Source organism: Candoia aspera, chromosome 8 (assembly GCF_035149785.1).
Source record: "Candoia aspera isolate rCanAsp1 chromosome 8, rCanAsp1.hap2, whole genome shotgun sequence".
Classification (NCBI taxonomy): Eukaryota; Metazoa; Chordata; class Lepidosauria; order Squamata; family Boidae; genus Candoia; species Candoia aspera.
Genome location: NC_086160.1, coordinates 8,050,866 through 8,070,393, shown reverse-complemented (window position 1 = coordinate 8,070,393; position 19,528 = coordinate 8,050,866).

The window sequence follows — 19,528 nt, the reverse complement described above, 5'->3', positions numbered from 1 at the left end:
TCATTTTCCTCCCTCCTTCCCTCTTCCCTCTAAAGCTTTGCTGCTCTGTTCTGCTTCTCTGACTAACTCCAGCCTCACCCTATTCTCATAATGGCATGGATCGCATTCTGTTATCTACACCTATTCTCCTAAAATGTTCTGTATCTTATCGTTAGATTCTTTCTCAGTGGCATCTCGGCTTAAGTTTTTTGCCAGTCCTGATTATTTCATCACAGATGATGGAAAGGATGAGCTGCAAGTATATTAGGTCTCCCCCTGCCTCCCCGGTCACTGCTTCAATTCTGGTCCCACTGGCCACTACTATGAATACGTAATAATCATTCAATTAATTTCTCCGTTGCTTTTCATTTAAGTAGCACAAAGCACCCGGACTTGGAGTGATTTAAATTCCATTATAAAACTGCTTCAGGTTTAAGGAAGAATTTTGATTGATTGGTAGATTCTTGTTAAAGGAAAGATGAATTCTGGGGAAGTACACAATTGCAAACTGCTAATTCATCTTTTTCCTAAATGCAAAGGTTCATGTTTTATTTAGACTTGGAGGGAGTGATAAGGCACCTTTAAGTGGGATGCTTGCTAATCACAAAATAACACATTCCAGGAAAATGAAAAGCATTAAACTCTATTGTATAACATGATTATTCTGTGATAAGCAGGCTGTGTGTGACATCTCAATGCTTGCTCTCCATCCAGTTCAAAGTCATTTTTCTTGCATCTGTCAGGGCTGGGAAGGAGACCCAAAGAGCCAGCTCAGCAGAAAATCAGCAGCACAGAGTGGGGACCAGCCCAGAGTCTGCAGCTTATTAAAAGCAGATGAGACCCCACTCATTCCTCATCACTTGATCCATTCAAGCCAAAACAGCAATTCTACCTTCCAAGCATCTGCAGTGTTGCTATATTGTCACAGAGACCAAGACAGAGTAAAGACAGAGTAATTTGCTAACAAATTGAGGTTAGGCCTTCCCTCTTCCTTCATTAGGTCTTTCAAACCCTCTCACCTACCCCTGTCTTAGGGTTTAGATTTTTTTGTTTATTGGGAATTTGTTCTTTCAGGAAAAGAAGTACATATCTTCTGACTGTTATCTAATTGAGGAACTGAATTATCCTGTTAGATGGGGATGATCTATGGAGACCACATATGCACACGCACACAATGAATAATATATTCTATCTATGTCAAGTGGCAATGGAATGAGAAATATAAGATTATTGTATAGCTTTAACATTTGAAGGTCATTGTTCAATATCCCAACCAATAGCAAGAACTAAATCCATTTTACAGTATCTATTTCCCTTAGCTCATTTCGTTCTTAGTAATTAAAAAATTCATCTGAGCTCCTCTGTGATAGATTTCTGGAATAAATCCAGAGGCAAATGAAGTAACTAAGCTGTAGATCTTTCCCATCATTTGCTGAAGCATATGACTTTTTTTTCCCTATAATATCTGTTTCTTCAAGACATCTGCCCTTTCTCAGTCTCCAAGTTGCTGGCATATCTTCTTGCCTTTCTTCTATTTTTCTGCTTTGGGTTAGATTAACTCTTTAAAGCAGAAAATCTATCTTCTCAATAAGCACAGGGCTACTTCTTACACATTCAGGCGTATGATGCTAGAGTATAGATTTGATATCTCAAGACTTGTATTCCCATTTTGATAGGAACTAGAAGATTCAATCATTACTACTGGAGAAGATTCCCACAGCAGAAGCTTTTATTTTTTTTTTCCCCAGGCTGTCAGATTGACTGAATAAATGGCTCAACTTACCCCTTTTTCCAGGAAAACTATCCTCCCTGCTGGGTCTTTCCAGGATCACACTTGTCTTCATAATATCTAGGGAAGGGGAGCCTATCATCTCATTGCAAGAAATGTTACAATTAGCATTTACATCACAATTTAAAACTTGAAAGAATAAATGTAAATGTTCGTGAGACCTTTAACATGAAAAATATTTGTTGATTCCTCCCTGTGGCATTCTCTAGGGCCTTGCAAGACAATTGCTGTTCCTATCACCCTCAAAAGAAAATCTTGGAATTTCAGTTGTGAAGCGTGGAGTGACATGGAGTTGTGTTGTGGCTTTCTTGTGGAAAGGAAAGGAAAGGAAAGGAAAGGAAAGGAAAGGAAGCACAAAAACTAGTGTAGTTATTATCCTTCCTTTATGTATTTTAACAAAACTTGCAGTCAAATTTTCAGTTGATTAGCTGATTAACTGCTATCTAGTCATTGTCAACACTTAGCAATCACATGGGTAGATTCTCTCCAGAATAATCTGTCCAACTTGGTCTTTTAGGTCTCTCAATGGTGCATCCATTGCTGCTGTAATTGAATCCATCCACCTTGCCGCTGGCCCTCCTCTTTCTCTTTTTCCTTCAATTTCTCCAAGCATCATGGACTTCTCAAGCAAACAATGTATTCAAAATATGAGGGTTGTTAGTGTTTCAGGTAAGAATTCCAACTTGATTTGATCCATCTGTTTGTTTCCTGGCTGACCATGGTATCCTTAACAGTCTTCTCCAGCACCAAAGTCCAAAGCATAAATACTCTATCTTGTTTCTTCATAGTGTACCACATGAAAAACCATTGCCTGAACAATTCTAATTTTGGTTGGTTTATACAAAATTTGAATATCCTTTCCAAGGCCTTCACTGACATCCTACCAAGTCTGTGGATATATTTCTTGACTCCTGGATCCTTTGCTGTGATGATTGATCCTAAAAGGCAGAAGCTCTCTATGATACTACTGTAATTAAAGTTACAATGACTTATGGCAATTTTGGTGAAATAATGACCATAATAATGATGGGTTAGAAAATAGATCTGTGCAAAGTGGCTCTAATTTGTTTTGATGAGGTGCTTTGCACCATGGCAGTTCTCATTATGGTGTCACTTTAGAGTTTCCTCTGGCAGTTTTCTGTATATATTACATGCATATACAGAAATCTTAACTGGCATTTCTAGTAGACATCTCTAGTACCAAGATCAGAGACACAGAGCAACTCAGAGCAAGGTTGCTTTGCTTCAGTTTTAGAAGTTGTGGGTGCATTGCTCCTCACAGCTCCACACATGTTGAAAATGGGCTTTACGTGAATCTTCATTGAAGCAAATCACCCTTTCATTGCTTTCAACAACTCTAATAGCAAATGTTCCAGAATTACTCATTTGCAAAATCTTGCTCTCGCCTTCTGCCTTCCTCTCCTTCTTTGATGTAGAAATGATTGTCTTCTATCAATCAACCATCCAACCTTCTCATCCAACTCACCTCCTTTACATTTGAAAAACAATGGTATCCTGACAAAAGCAAGTTGTGTCTTCCATCTTTTAAAAGTTTAAAGAATATTGGAAATCTAACCTAGTTTCTGGGTTGTCCATTCACCCTTTTCCCAGGGGAGACTGTTAAGAGTTTATCTAGCAAGAACTGGAAGCTGATTGGAGCACTTACTTATAAAATAGCAGCTGCCATTTTTGTATTAATCCTGATCATTAAATACAAAGTTTAAACACAACCCTAAACACAAAGTTCCATGAACCATCATAAAATTAGAAAATTGTGCAGCCTCTACAAAGCCCAGATTGATTCCTTTAATCTCATCTAAAATGCTTTGTATACTTTATATCACTATTTACATCCACATGAACTGTTTACATTCTGTGCATGACCAACTTCACACAGCTGGTAAAGCAGAACTGGATGTTGGTTTTCTTTTCTTACTCTTTTTGTTCTGATGATTAACCTTCAATTTTAATGCAAACCTGCAATTATTTGTATTTGTGTGTGTCACTGATTTCAGAAAGAGCAATAAATATAATTAAGAATAAGAGTCAAAGCCTATTTCTACTTAGAGAAATATCCCTGGAGCTTTTAATGGTTAAAGAAAACAATATAGTAAAGATTATCCTTGCAAGAGGCTCTCATGAAGTGTTGATTAGCTTTTCGCTTTCTACATACTCTAGCAGCAACAGATTGAAGGATGATTAAGGGTTAGACAAAACCCACAAATTTTGTCCATTCCTTTAATCTGATGTTTACAAAAATGGATTTCAGGTTCAAGGAATCTAAGGTTTTAAAACAAAACCTAACCAATGCCACTGAAACCTGTCCAATATTAGAGATTTGCAACCCAGTCTGAGAAGGGTAGTCCACTTTCAGAAACGGGCTTCTCCAATCCAGGAGCATTTTCTTGAGGTTTTCTCCATGGTAGATTCTGGATCAGACTTGATCACGCTTGGTTACCTTCAAAGGAACTGGGTTGAAGGGAAATAAGCCAGTTATATCCACTTTCCACTTCTCTGTATCTGGGAAATTAGTTCTACCAGCCTGGTTCACACATGAAAGTCTAACTATTCCTCCAGAGTTGTTTATTTTATACTCTGAGAAGGCCCAGTTGTGTATGACCCACACTTGATGCTCACAGTGATAGCAGGCTATCATGTATCATGTACCCTTAAAGGGAGGGTAAAATCACTGGGAATGGTCCATTAAATGTACAATAGCACTGGCAAAAATTAACATTTAAATTCCATGAGTTCTCTGAATGTTAATTCCATATCTAAATCAGCTAGTCAAGAATGGGACAACAGAAGTGTAAACCACCATCAGTTTACGTAGATACTTTATATGAACAAAGTTAATGTTGACTGGCATTTTGAAAGCACAAGGGAACAACATGTTTAAAATAATCTATTAAATGTCAGCTATCATCAACCTAAAGGTGATTAAATAATTCTTTAGTTCAGATTGCCACTGTTTTAGAATAAAAGATGATGCTTAAGACATTCTAGCCTTTTCAGATGTTCTCCCCTTGCTCTCACTAGCCTGCAGGTTTCAACATCTGTCCTTAATCATTCAGGAGTTGTAGGGAAATATCTCTGGATAGACCAGGAATCTGGTCAACTTGCTCCTCCAGACTTCCTCTGAAAATGAAAGGATGACAAAGCTGATTGCGAAGCAATGGAGAATCTGGGTCAGACTCTGCTTTGCAGAGGAGACTTGCTACTGTAATCAAGTGAGCACAGAATGATTTTTAAAGTTTCTGCTTTTGTAAATTCTGGTACAAACCATATGAGGTGATTGGATCTCCACTTCCTGGATGAAGAACTGGATCAGTGTTTAAGTATTTTCTGCTTTCACCATTTTTGATAATGTTGGTGCAGTTTTCAGCTCAAAAAACGATATTACAATATGCTTCCAAGTGCTGATATTGAAATGAAAGTTCATTTAGAGAAGTGTACTTGAGAGGAAGTATTTGTGAAAAAGGAAGATTCAAGTAATTTAAATATGCCAGTATCCAGGCTGCTTTCCTTCAATGCAAGCTCCTTTAAATGCAGATTAATACAGAAATAGGGCTGAATGGCCTTATAAATAAACACACAAAAAAATAAATGTATAGTCCTTCATCATCTATATTAGTCTATAGCACTCTCATCAGAGCGCATACCCTACTGAAAAAGCATTGCTTCTGACGTACATGTGAAAAGCCTAACTATGAAGCTAATTTAATTTGTGACCATATTCTGGTCATGCATGCAAGTTATTATTTGATGGAAGAGTTGCCAAGTGATGAACTGGCCCCCAAATTGCTAGCACCAATCATCTCTTCCTCCAAAACACATCCTTTAAAATGGAGTGCTCAGTTTTCAGAAACACAAAATAATCTCTGCACCAGGTTTAACACTGTAGAGTCCATAAGTGCACATTTTCAGAGACCCCTTAGTAGAACATCCATGCTTTTCATATTCTTTGAAATAAGAAAACAGAGACAAGAGATAAATGGGGATTTTGAAAAGCACAAAGGTTTGCTTTTTTTCCCTATTTTTTTTTTCTTTTTAAAGATCACAGGCATATTAGCTTGAAGGTTCATGCATAAAATCTACAGGGATATTTCCATGAAAATTACATTACAGAGGGGGATCTGTCTAAAAACAAAGCAAACAAATCCCACATATGTGCATAGCTTAATATGAAAACCATTTTACAGAATAGATAAGGATTTTTTAATGATCTATAATCAGAGAAAACCCCAGAGAACATTCATACCACTTCACAGCACTTTTTTCCATGAATATTCTTGTCATTTTTTATAGTGGTTGCCATTTTTCTCCTCCAGTGCCCTTGAATGATCTTGGGCTTAATAGTTTTTTAATGGAAGCCACAACACAGAGATGCATACAGTTGCAAAAGTGTCAGGAAGAAAGAATCACAGAATCATGGAACCAAGGAGAAGATATGGCTGATGCCTTTCAAAGGCAAACTACAGATCTTTCAGAGGGGTGTGAAGTAGTAATGGAGAATTTAATAATTACAGCTACTGATGGAAGACAAACTCTACTACTACATACAGCCTTTACTGAATTGCCTTGCTACTCACCTCCTCCTTCAATGGGTGGACAAGAGCACAACTGGAACATCCATTCTTGACTTGATCTGAATCAATAAGGAAAACTTATCTGAGGAAGCAGAAGTAGCAGAAATCAAGAAATGCTAGCATTCTTAACATTAAAGAAATTTAAAATGGAAGGTAGTCTAACAGCTGTCTTTGCTTCCACAAAGTAGAGTTTAATCAATTCAGAAAAATATTCAGCAGGATCCCTTGTCAGGGAAGTGAATTGGAAAAGAAGTTCAACATGAGTGAAGTTTCCTTAAAAAGGAGGTATGAAGAGCAAAACTGCAAACAATTCTCAGAAGAAAAATAATAAGGTATGCCAAAGAACTTCAGTAAGGGATCATTACCTTGTCGTGGTGCTGGAGCTTGAGCACCTCAATGATGCCATGAGCTAAACCGTGAAGGGCCACCCAAGATGGGAAGATCATGACAGAGAGGTCAGACTAAACGCGATCCCTGGGGAAGGTAATGGCAACCCACCCCAGTATTCTTGCCATGAAAACTAAATGGATCAGTACAACCAGAGATATGTCGGTATACCATCGGAAGATGAGACCCTCAGGTCGGAAGATGGTCAAAACGCTACTGGGGAGGAACAGAGGATGAGTTCAACTAGCCCCAGACGTGATGACGCAGCTAGCTCAAAGCCAAAAGGATGGCTAGCAGCCGACGGTGCTGGTGGTGAACGGCGAATCCGATGTTCTAACGATCAACACACCATTGGAACCTGGAATGTAAGATCTATGAGCCAGGGCAAATTGGATGTGGTTATTGGGGAGATGTCAAGATTAAACATAGACATTTTAGGTGTCAGTGAACTGAAATGGACTGGAATGGGCCACATCAGATGACCACCAGATCTCCTACTGTGGACAAGAGGACCACAGAAGAAATGGAGTAGCCTTCATAATTAATAGTAAAGTGGCTAAAGCAGTGCTTGGATACAATCCAAAAAATGATAGAATGATCTCAATTCGAATTCAGAGCTAGTCATCTAAATCACAATGATCCAAATATATGCCCCAACCACAGATCCTCAAGAAGCTGAAGTAGAGCGGTTCTATGAGGATCTGCAGCACCTACTGGACAACACGCCTAAAAGAAATGTTATTTTCAACATGGGACACTGGAATGCTAAGGTGGACATAGGCTGATAGAATTTTGCCAAGACAACTCACTCTGCATAACAAACACTCTCTTACAACAACCTAAGAGACGGCTTTATACATGGACTTCACCAGATGGACAACATCGAAATCAGATTGACTACATCCTTCACAGCCAAAGGTGGCAGATATCTATACAGTCGGTAAAAACAAGACCTGGAGCTGACTGTAGTTCAGATCACGAACTTCTTCTTGCACAATTTAGGGTCAGACTAAAGAGATTAGGGAAGACCCACAGATCAGCTAGATATGAGCTCACTAATATTCCTAAGGAATATGCAGTGGAGTTGAAGAATAGATTTAAGGGACTGGACTTAGTAGATAGGGTCCCGGAAGAACTATGAACAGAAGTTTGCAACATTGTTCAGGAGGCGGCAACAAAATACATCCTAAAGAAAGAGAAAACCAAGAAGGCAAAATGGCTGTCTGCTGAGACACTAGAAGTAGCCCAAGAAAGAAGGAAAGCAAAAGGCAACAGTGATAGGGGGAGATATGCCCAATTAAATGCAAAATTCCAGAGGTTAGCCAGAAGAGATAAGGAATTATTTTTAAACAAGCAATGTGTGGAAGTGGAAGAAGACAATAGAATAGGAAGGACAAGAGACCTCTTCCAGAAAATTAGAAACATCGGAGGTAAGTTCGAGGCCAAAATGGGTATGATCAAAAACAAAGATGGCAAGGACCTAACAGAAGAAGAAGAGATCAAGAAAAGGTGGCAAGAATATACGGAAGACCTGTATAGGAAGGATAACAATATCGGGGATAGCTTTGACAGTGTGGTCAGTGAGCTAGAGCCAGACATCCTGAAGAGTGAGGTTGAATGGGCCTTAAGAAGCATTGCTAATAAGAAGGCAGCAGGAGATGACGGCATCCCAGCTGAACTGTTCAAAATCTTGCAAGATGATGCTGTCAATGGAATTCATATTATATGCCAGCAAATTTGGAAAACACAAGAATGGCCATCATACTGGAAAAATCAACTTATATCCCCATACCAAAAAAGGGAAACACTAAAGAATGTTCAAACTATCAAACAGTGGCACTCATTTCACATGCCAGTAAGGTAATGCTCAAGATCCTCCTTCTAAACCCAGCTTGTACATCTGGCAATTCATGGAGCGAGAATTGCCAGATGTACAAGCTGGGTTTACAAAAGGCAGAGGAACTAGGGACCAAATTGCCAATATCCGCTGGATAATGGAAAAAGCCAGGGAGTTTCAGAAAAACATCTATTTCTGTTTTATTGACTATTCTAAAGCCTTTGACTGTGTGGACCATAACAAATTGTGGCAAGTTCTTAGCGGTATGGGGATACCAAGTCATCTTGTCTGCCTCCTGAAGAATCTGTATAACGACCAAGTAGCATCAGTAAGAACAGACCACGGAACAACGGACTGGTTTAAGATTGGGAAAGGAGTACGGCAGGGCTGTATACTCTCACCCTACCTATTCAACTTGTACGCAGAACACATCATGCGACATGCTGGGCTTCAGGAATCCAAGTAACCTTGCCCATTCCCGGGGTCCACACACTCAGAAGCAGATGCTCAAGGAGCCCTAATGAGAGCCTTCTGTGCCATGGCCCTTGCCCTATGGAACACTCTTCCCCCAGAGGTGAGGCAGGCCCCCACACTCCCGGCCTTCCAGAAAGGGGTGAAGTCCTGGCTCTGCTATCTCGCTTGGGTCATGAGGAGGAGTAACCAATCCTGGAGGTGGTTAGCACCTTGAAGACACTCCCATGAATTAAATTAAATACTTTTTAATGTCTCTATCTTGGAATGTATATTTTTACTTAAGAATATTGTTTTTATTGTATTTTAATCTTTACTTATTCTAGTTTTATTGTAAACCACCCAGAGTCACTCTGTGAGTGAGATGGGTGGTGACTAAATTTGAAATATAAATAAATAAACAAATGATATATGCAGGGCCTGAAGCTTGAAATAGGGACTCCGCTTAAAGATTTAGCTGGGCTAAGTATGGGTGAATCTTTTTTCCAGTCTGAGTCCTTCCAAGTATTAATCAGAATTCCATCAGTTCCAGAACTCAGTTCTTTTACAGCTCTTTAAAAATTTTGTCAGAATAAGATTTAAATATGCATTGAATATTCCGCTATTGCTAAAAAAAAGAATTTATAATGCATACTAGATAACTTTATACTGTCAAGAAATAAGTTTAGGAGAAATGCATAATCTGATAGACAGGTGAACAGAACAATAGTCAGAGGGGTATGATCATATAGGCATTTGCAAACATCCAATTTTTTATGGATTCATGGTTGAAATCAGAGGTATCCAGAGCCACCTGTGAGATGAATGGAAATTGATGAAGCATATGTTGTGACCTCACAATACAAACCTCAACTTTTATCCTTGGATCCTGATGTTAGACACATGGTTTTCAATGTCATAGCACTTGTCCCATCATTTGTCCCCATGTCTGTGATGCCAGCAGAGGCCTATGGTTGGAATACTGAGGGCTTAAGTCCCACAAGCTACTTTAGAACCAAAACAGGATAGGCATTTGCAACATGAGCTCAGTAAAAACAGTTGGCTTGGTATTCTTTGTCACTAATCTATCATTCCCCTTCTACCATCTAAGCTACAGGTAAGGGTCAAACATCTCATTGCTAAACCATACAATAAAAACATGAATGACATCTCCAAGTTCAGGTTCTGCATGCTGTTAAATATCAGATGCTCATTAGTGCAGAACAGTTAAAGCAACACTGTAGGGTCCACCCTCAGAAAGAGAAGAGTGCTGCATTGAACTTGGGGTCAATGCAATTCTTGGGTTCTTGCATTTCAACTTTGGAAGTTATGAAAAAGTGTGGAAACATGAAGAATTAGTAGCCATGGTGTCTATATCACAAAATGTATAAAGCTACTTCATCTCTTTTCTCCTTTTTAACTTCATGAGAAAAACATATAGTTCAAACCCAAGTATTTACAGCTGTAACTCTTTTCAGTATAATACAATGACAAATCACATTTTCTTCTATTACAACATGTATAATTTATCTCATATTCACAGAAGGACATGATAAAATTTTATCCTAGCATCCATCTTAAGATTAAGTGGCATTTTCAAAAGGTACTATCAACATAAATCCAGAATCCGTAAGTCCATCAATTCTGGAGTTCTTGTAAAGGCTGTGTGTTCTGAAACGGGGCCCAGTTTGCATAAGAAACAATGTACACTCAGTAAGGTCAAACAGTATTTTACTGTAGAAGTTTTGGAACTTACTATTTGTCTCCAAAAGATAGGAATTGTGCAGGCAGTGGTTTTCCCTCTAATACTCAATGGAAGCGGAAGTTGGGTTTTGAAGAAGCAGGATCGAAAGAAAATTGATGCTTTTGAACATTGATAGTGGAGAAGACTCCTGAGAGTACCATGGACAGCCAAGAAAACAAACGAATTGATCATTGAACAAATCAACCCAGAGTTCTCATTCAAGGCACAAATGACCAGGCTCAAATTATCTTACTTTGGACACATTATGTGAAGACCTAGCTCTCTGGAGAAGCCCTAATGCTGGGAAGGGAGGAAAAAGAAGAAGGGGATGACCAGCAGGAAGGTGGAGGGACTCAGTATAGTGTCAATAGGTACATTGTTGGAAGACCCAAAGAACCAAATTAGGACAGACTGACATGGAAAAAAATCTATGTGGTTGCTATGATTTGACACCGACTTAATCATCATCGTCATCATCATCATCATCATGTTTCCAAGCTCTTTCCATAATTATCATCTTCCTCTGGCAAATGGTTCTAAATGGATCGCATTTTAATACACTGATTCCACATCAGTCATGGAGAGATTCACCCCTCTACGAGAGCGGAATATTATGTAATGCTTTGCTGTCTTCAGAAAAAAATTATTATTTTCCTGCTACTTCTAAAGAACACTTTACAAAAAGGATATTTACTTAAACACTCAAATGCAGCCTGGAAAATGATGCTAATTAAAAGGCCATTAAAAACTGCATTGCACAACAAAAGCATTTCAGGTAGCATGATGCTGGTCGTCCTCTTGATACTGAGAAATGTGCACTTCAGTAACAGTCGTTTCCTTTCTTTTTGCAAGCAAATTGTCAGAATAAGGTCAAAGAATAACAGTTTAGTTTTAAACTATGCTTTGAAATGAGAAGGGCATAATCCAACTATCACCTCACCACCACAAAACAAATCATTCTTTCACAAGATCTGTTGATTCAGGGAATGTGTGGTTGAGTTCCTGCTGTGGTGTTCAACGCTAAAATCTAAAAGACCATTTTCAGGATTTAATCACACTTGTTCATTACACCAAGAAACTGAACCCACGGAAGGAGGGTGCATATGTGCAGAATGCACCAAGGTACATTCTGGCATCTCCTGGATGATGTGTTAATGCTCCTCTGTCTAATGGGCATTTTGCAAATATCACATAAACAGAAAGGAATATTGAAAAACTCATTGGAGGAAGAAAAAAATATCAAGAACTGACATTTATTTCACTTCAAGCATCCCCATAGTTTGTAGACCAGTCTAGGATTGTCTACTTAGTAACCATCCATCCTACCATAGCACCACAGCTAAGAAGCTTCCTTCCTTATGACAATTTTGCACTGCAGCCTAAGTTGCTTCTTTCCCATACGACTGCTGACTGTTTCTTAAGCCATCCTCAGAAATTCCAGTCCAGATTGCAGGGAGCTGGCAATGGGGCTGAACGTAACTGCAAGACCTGATAGTTTGTTCCCTTGCTTCCCTCCCTTCCCATCCCTGCAGGGAAGGCAAGCCTGAATACCTGGTTCCTATGTGGGCCAGCCTACCAATGCCAGCCCTTTCTGTCAAGAGATAGTTCCTTTCTCACTAGTTCCTGTGCCTTTCCTTTGCTTTCCTGGGTATTTGCAGATATGGATGCCTTCACATCCCATCCTACATGGTACTGTAATGTTACAATAATCAAAGCAGTAGGGGAAGAGGCTGTTCTCTGGTTCCTACCTTCATCTGATGGTCCATGGAAGCTTTGTAACAAGGAAGAACTAGTTTCAAACAAAATAGTAAAGTCCCTACCTGCCACTTAAAGATGTTTTAAAAATAATAATAAAGGGAAGGGAACATTTGCAGGAGTGGGAAAGCAAGGGGACCATACTTCGCTGAGCCTGGGCAAAAATGGAAAGGGTGTCCACTGGGAGAAGTAAGAGTTGAATGGAGCATTTGCTTCTAGAGTTGAGGATAGTTCAGTGACTAGATGGGCTATTGTTGGATCAGCTATAAGACTGTTTAAAAAATGTGAAGAACATAGTAGCCCAGCAGCCAGAACAAAATGGCTGCACAGGGCACCAACCAGCTGCTGGAGAGGAAGAGAATGCCAAGAATGTCAGCCACTCAGAGTTGAGGCTACTACTAGACGGGAGCAACATTTGAGAAACCATCTACTCTGACCTGGGAGTGGAAGGAGGATGACACGGTCTGTTCCTGCACTCAGAAAGCAGTGAGTAGTCCATACTAGCAGTGGGCCAAGCAGAAATCTGCCCTTCATGCAAGCTGTTGCTCTATCCCTACTATGGTGCAAGCATGACATATTACTTCACTGCGGAATAAATTTAGACTAACAACTCTCATCTAGGAACCAAAAATAATTATGGTGAAACTAAATGTGAATGGACAAGCTATCAGCATTGAGAAAGGTGAAGTAGTATGTCAGTCTCAGCTATTACAACTGTTTTATTTACATGTATAGAAAACCACTCTTACTCATGCTTTCTGAGTGCAGGAACAGACCGTGTCACCCTCCTTCCACTCCCAGGTCAGAGCAGATGATCTCTAGAATGTCGCTCCATTGGTTCCACTGCATTTGATGCAGAACAGCTAGATTAGGTAATAGTTTTGTCCCCTGGGCTATTAGACTCCTGAACTCTTAATAATTCCCTCTTACTTCATTGGTATGTTGTATGTAGGACCGTGATATTTATTAGGAATAATGATTAGGGGAGTGGAATAGTTAAGAATATATATTATATTATAGTAATTATTTTTTTTTGAGCCAATTGCAACAAACTTTCATTTTAATGTGCACTTTGGTGTATGTGGAATGACAATAAAAGTCCTATTCTATTCTATTCTATTCTATTCTATTCTGTATTCTGGTCTCTGGGGATTCCATTGTCTATCTGGCTTAGTGGCAACATCCTTCACATAGTCAGAAGAAATGTAAGCCTTGGAATGTGAGTAACCATCCCCATGTCCTGTGTGTCTGATGAAAGATTCATCAAATGTTCTGCCCATTTTAGAAGGAGTTAAACATTCATTTATATCAGGGAAGGAGACTGGTGTAGAGATTAACTAGAAGTGAGATCTTATATTTAACCTCATCATATAGGAAGAACAGAACATTTAAAGTATCTCCCACAGATTTATATACCTTTAAGAAGCCAGAAACAATAAGGAATATTACGCCATTTGAACAGCAAGTATGGTTCATGTTCTAACCTTAATTCTTTCTGTAACAAATCTTACCCTCCAAGTTAAAGTTAAAAGAAAATGAAATGAAATAGAAATTGCCATATTTACACAGACTGAAGACTATCCCAAATTTAAGATGGTACTGTCAGAAAAGGAAAAGTACAAACACGGATGCACGTCAAGTATAACACCCAGCTTCCCGACCTAGTCAAGCTAAGATTGCCATCTCTAGCTGAAACCAGTCCTGGATCACTTATAAATGGGTACACAGTTGGAAAGGGACAATGTATTTACTCTATATTAGTTTAATTAATTATTGATCATTAAGTAAAGGTAAAGGTTTCCCTTGACGTAAAGTCCAGTCGTGTCCGACTCTAGGGGGCGCTGCTCATCTCCGTTTCTAAGCCTTGGAGCCGGCGTTGTCATAGACACTTCCGGGTCATGTGGCCAGCATGACGACACGGAACGCCGTTACCTTCCCGCCGAAGCGGTACCTATTGATCTACTCACATTTGCATGTTTTCGAACTGCTAGGTGAGCAGGAGCTGGGACGAGCAACGGGAGCTCACCCCGCCGCGCGGTTTCGAACCGCCGACCTTCCGATCGGCAGCTCAGCGGTTTAACCCGCAGCGCCACCGCGTCCCTTATGGCCTGTAAAATAAGGCCCATCTATCCAATTCTTCTGCATCTGTAAATATCATCCATTCTCTCACATACAAAACCCAGTTGTGTTGGAGAAGATTGGGATTCCTGGCACTGCCCTCACAAGTTAAAGGGAACAGAGGAAGTAACATGATTATTTTAGTAAGGTCAAACTAACCCATCTTTATAATGGCGTTCAATGAAACAGAAAAGATGTTTCTCATATACTTGTCATCATATAAAACTTATTATATGCTAGCAAGTGTCCACCTTTATGATGGGTTAGCAGGAGAACTAGAGGGAGAATATAAGTTCATTTGTACAATTCACCAAGCCCAATACAACACTAACCACAGATAATCAACTTATTGGTGAGTTTCAAACATGAGTTTGAGGTTAATTTTCTATTCCAGACACCTTGGCAATGGCAGAATAGAAAACATCTGTAAGAACAATATATATTTGGGAAATAGTCAAGCTAGCCCAACTGGGGACAAATCAGTCAAAAAAAAAAGTGGGGGGGGGAGGCTTCTCCTACTTCCTTTGTGCCCATTTCATTCTGTATGCCTGCAGGGAATTTGTGAACATCCAGCACTGATTACCAAACACTTCCATCTAAGGACAGATGGCATGTGAGACCGCAGTTTAAAAGAGCAAATCTACAACATGTCATAACTGCACAATGTTGTTAAGGTGATCTTCCTTACCCAACCTTTAGCCTATGATTTGGATTCAAATGTCATGCTAGACTAAAATGCAGACTTGACATGTTCTTTGATCTAAGTCTATCTCTACTGCCTGAACTTCTGGGGTATGTATCATTCTCTGCCAGTAAGGCTGCCACAACAAAATTAAGCATTCCAGGCAGAATGTAAAGGAAAATCAAATGTATAAAGGGCCAAGTTTTATATTATATCGCACATTTTCTTTTCCATATTAAAATAAGCACAAAAGACTCAATATGGCTCTGTTGCAGGCATAATCCAGCTGACCCTTTGCCGCCACATTCTTCCACTTAGTTTACTAAAGATTGATCTACAGAAATACATCACTTTTGGCAGGGTAAATCACAAAGGCAAGGGTCCTGATCCAAGATCAGCAGCACAGCTGGGCACAAGTTACTAAATCTCCCTGCCTTACATATAAGGATTAAAATCTCTCTTGCTTCTTTACACAAACTGTAGAAGAAGATAAACAATAGCAGCTGTTAGTTGTCAAAGACTAAGAGCACCATTTAGATCAATTAATCCAAATCTATATAAATACAAAGGTACAATCTAAGTATTGCTTTGTGTCCTACCACATTCTGTGGAAAAAAGTTAAGTATGTGGTTAGATTTTTCTAAAAGCAATTGGCACAATTTAGTGCAAGCCCCACTGCTTTAGTGATGAAGTCTCTTGGACTACTGCAATGTGCACTACATGGGGCTGCCCTTGAAGAGCACTTGGAAGCTTCAGCTGGTACAGTATGCAGCTGCACAGGTTGTAAATTGTGTCGGCTACTTGGCACATGTAACACCACTGCTTCTGGGGCTGCATCGGTTGCCGGTGTGCTTCTGGGTGCAAAGGTTGCCACCTTTCAAGCCCTTCATGGCTTGGGACCGGGTTACTTGAGGGACCATCTTTTCCCAGTTGTCTCTACCTGTCCAATCCAGTCCGGCAGGATGGGCATGCTCCAGGTCCTATCAGCCAAGGAATGTCAGCTGATGGGGACCAGGAGACGTGCCTTTTCTGCTGTGGCACCTGCCCTCTGGAACATCCTTCCTCCTGAGATTAGGATGGCCCCAATCCTTTTGGCTTTTCAGAAGGCCTTGAAGGCCTGCCTATGTGCCTGGGCCTGGGGTCCTGAGTGTGCCAAGGGCCCAGTTTCCTAGTTGTGCTGACACCGACAGATTTTAATATATCTTTGCTGCTATTTGTATTTAATTTCTTTTGTACTCTTTTAATTGTTTGTTTTTTATTATTGTTAGCTGCCCAGAGTCACTGGTTTGAGATGGGCAGCTATATAAATTGAATAAATAAATGAAGTCAGGAAGCTTCATCATGGCTTGGTCATGCCCACATTTGGCAGCTTTGCAATTCAATAATGGTTGCAAACTGGACAGCAATAATCTTGAGGTGGACAGTTGGAACTCTGGAAACCAACACAATACCATTCAAATTTCAGCAGGCTACCATATAACTCAATGTTGTACAACATCCAGATGTGTGAACTTCAGCTGTCAGAATTCTCAGCACTAGCCACAGCAATAGCTGAGAGATCTGGGAACTAAAGTCCATACTTCTGGAAATTGTCGAGATTAGGAAACACATATGTAATGTTCTTAATTATACATTCTAACACGTTCACCAGAGCACATAGCTGATAAAAAATAGAGTAATTAATGACCTTATTTTGAATTTTCATCATTTTCTGCTTTTAGATGCTCTGTGCATAGAGAGTTACTTGTAACCTCATTTTCATCATGACACCTGTAAAGTCATAAATGTGAATGAAGAATGTATGGTAAAAAAAATCAGTTATGCAGTTACATATCCAGTCCTTGCAATGGCAATCCAGTGAATGGGCTCTGCTTAATTAGATTAGAGTCTTTCCTAGAGTTTCATTTGCAGGAATTGCAATTAATGCCTACATTCACCTTTTCTTTGATTGCTCTGAAGACAGGCTATTCAGAAAGCTATTATAGCAACATTTTTGATTTATTGGGAGTTCTCACCCACATAATTAACTTAATTAATTTAGTCTAATAGTTTAAAAGGAAAAAAAAAATAGGTAGGCATATTTTACCAATGGAATTGCCCCTAAATAAAACATCTATTATAGTCACAGATCAACTTTGGACTGAATAACCAGAATCTACAAATTGCTAGTAGACGTGGGTACTTCTATATTTATTTATTGCACTGTGTTGAATTGCATTGTATTAAAAGTGAAAAGATGTGAACCTTGGCTGATCTCAAAAAAGCTAAGCAAGTCAAGCCTGGTTAACAGATGAATGGGAGCTACTGTAATATACCAGTGTTATGGGCTTTATTGGGAAATAAACCAAAAAACAAACAGAAAACAGCAGTTGTAGTTTCCTTATGTGTTCTACTGGAGTTGAACTAAATTTGGAAAATCTAAGCCAGGTTTGACCTAACTTGAAGGAGATGTTATCCTTTATTGCTCTTGCAAAATGCGGTTTCCTAAAGTTTGTGCATCAGGTTTGTAAATACTCCCCCTGCAACACAGCTCCTCTAGTGCCTGTGCCTGAAATTGAGTACTGTTGATCCACACTAGAGATGTCTGTCCCCGTAACAAACTATATCTGAAAGCAACAAAATTGCAAATATTTCCCTTTTAAAAAGGTATTTTTAAAATTTTAAAACCCTGGCTCTGCATCTCCTGAAATCCATTTTCCTGACACTGAGCAGGCTTCATTCTATTCTATTAATAAGTCAAAAAGTTACAGCCATCAATACTTAGCAGGAGGCACAAATCCACTTCAGCTTGGTCCTGAATCAAACCATTCATCTCATTCAGGTCCAGTGGAACTAGCCAATTCTTTGCACCCAGCTGGACTGGAACTGAAAGTTGTAGTCAGTGTCACTTGTAATTTCCACTAATGTGACAAGGGGATTCCCAGAGAGAAACATTCAAAGCTAATTATTCAACACACTTCCTTCAATAAGTTGAGTTCCCACTTGCAATAACTGCTCTCTTTTTGAGAAGGAACTGTTCAAAACTGACTTTCATGTGTATGACCCTCAGCTATTGATAGCTCAGCTAAACATCTTGTGTTCACATGAACACATCTGTGCAGTTTTGACTCTGCTTAGCTTCTGAACTAGATGAAGTCTGCCAGGTGTTTCCATGTGCTCAAACAATTACTCTTATAAAAGCTGGATGCCGAGGAAGTGTGAAAGAAAGAATGATGCACCTGGAAATAGTTACTAAGAGTATTGCAAGAAGAACAAGTCAGTCAGTCAGTCAGTCAGTCCTCAATGAAATGAATACTGTTTTCTTGAAATGATTATCAGCAAGGAGAAAGTCACATGTTTTGGGCACTAGAATATGGACTAGAAAAATTGACTCTACTCAGCAAGACAGAAGGAAGGAGAAGCAGGAAAAAAGACAATGGATGAGGCAGAGTATCAAGGAGATTACGGGTATTTGTCCATACGTTCTCCTGATTTGGTGGCCCTATATTAATAACAGGACCGGAAGCAGGGTTTTCCAAGCTCCCGTGTTCCATCAAAGAGTTCGGATAGAGCCATTTAGATTTCAACAGATCTCAATTCCAGGTTCATTTAGAGTTCAAGAAAGTTTAACACCAGATAATTGGATATATAAGACAGCCAGTTTGGTGTAGTGGTTAAGCCACCAGGCTAGAAAGCAGGAGACTGTGAGTTCTAGTCCCACCTCAGATCCAAAGTCAGCTGGGTGATCTTGGGCCAGTCACTCCCACTCAGTCCTAGGAAGCAGGCAATGACCAACCATTTCTGAAATCTTGCCAAGAAAACTGCAGGGACTTGTTCGGGAAGTTGCCAGGAGTCAACCCTGACTGAAAAGCACATGCACGCAAAGAAGGATATCTACTATACATTCCTCCAATGGGTGAAGGAGTGTGGCAAAAGTAACTAAAAAGAAACCTCATGCTCTTGGTGAATGAGCAAATTTATAATTTTTGTTTGATCCACTGCTGGTATATGCCCCCCACCACTTCCTGAGTGCAGAAACACCCTCCTACCACCTCCAGCGCATTGCAAATGCCCCCATACTCCCATTTTCCAGCTTTGATTCAAAACTGTTGCTGATCAGCCTGAGCTGTCTTCAGCCTTGAGAGTGGGTGGTCTCCAGGGCTTCCTTCCATTGTAGCAGCAGCCCCAACTCTGACCTGGCATGCCCCTTTACTATGTA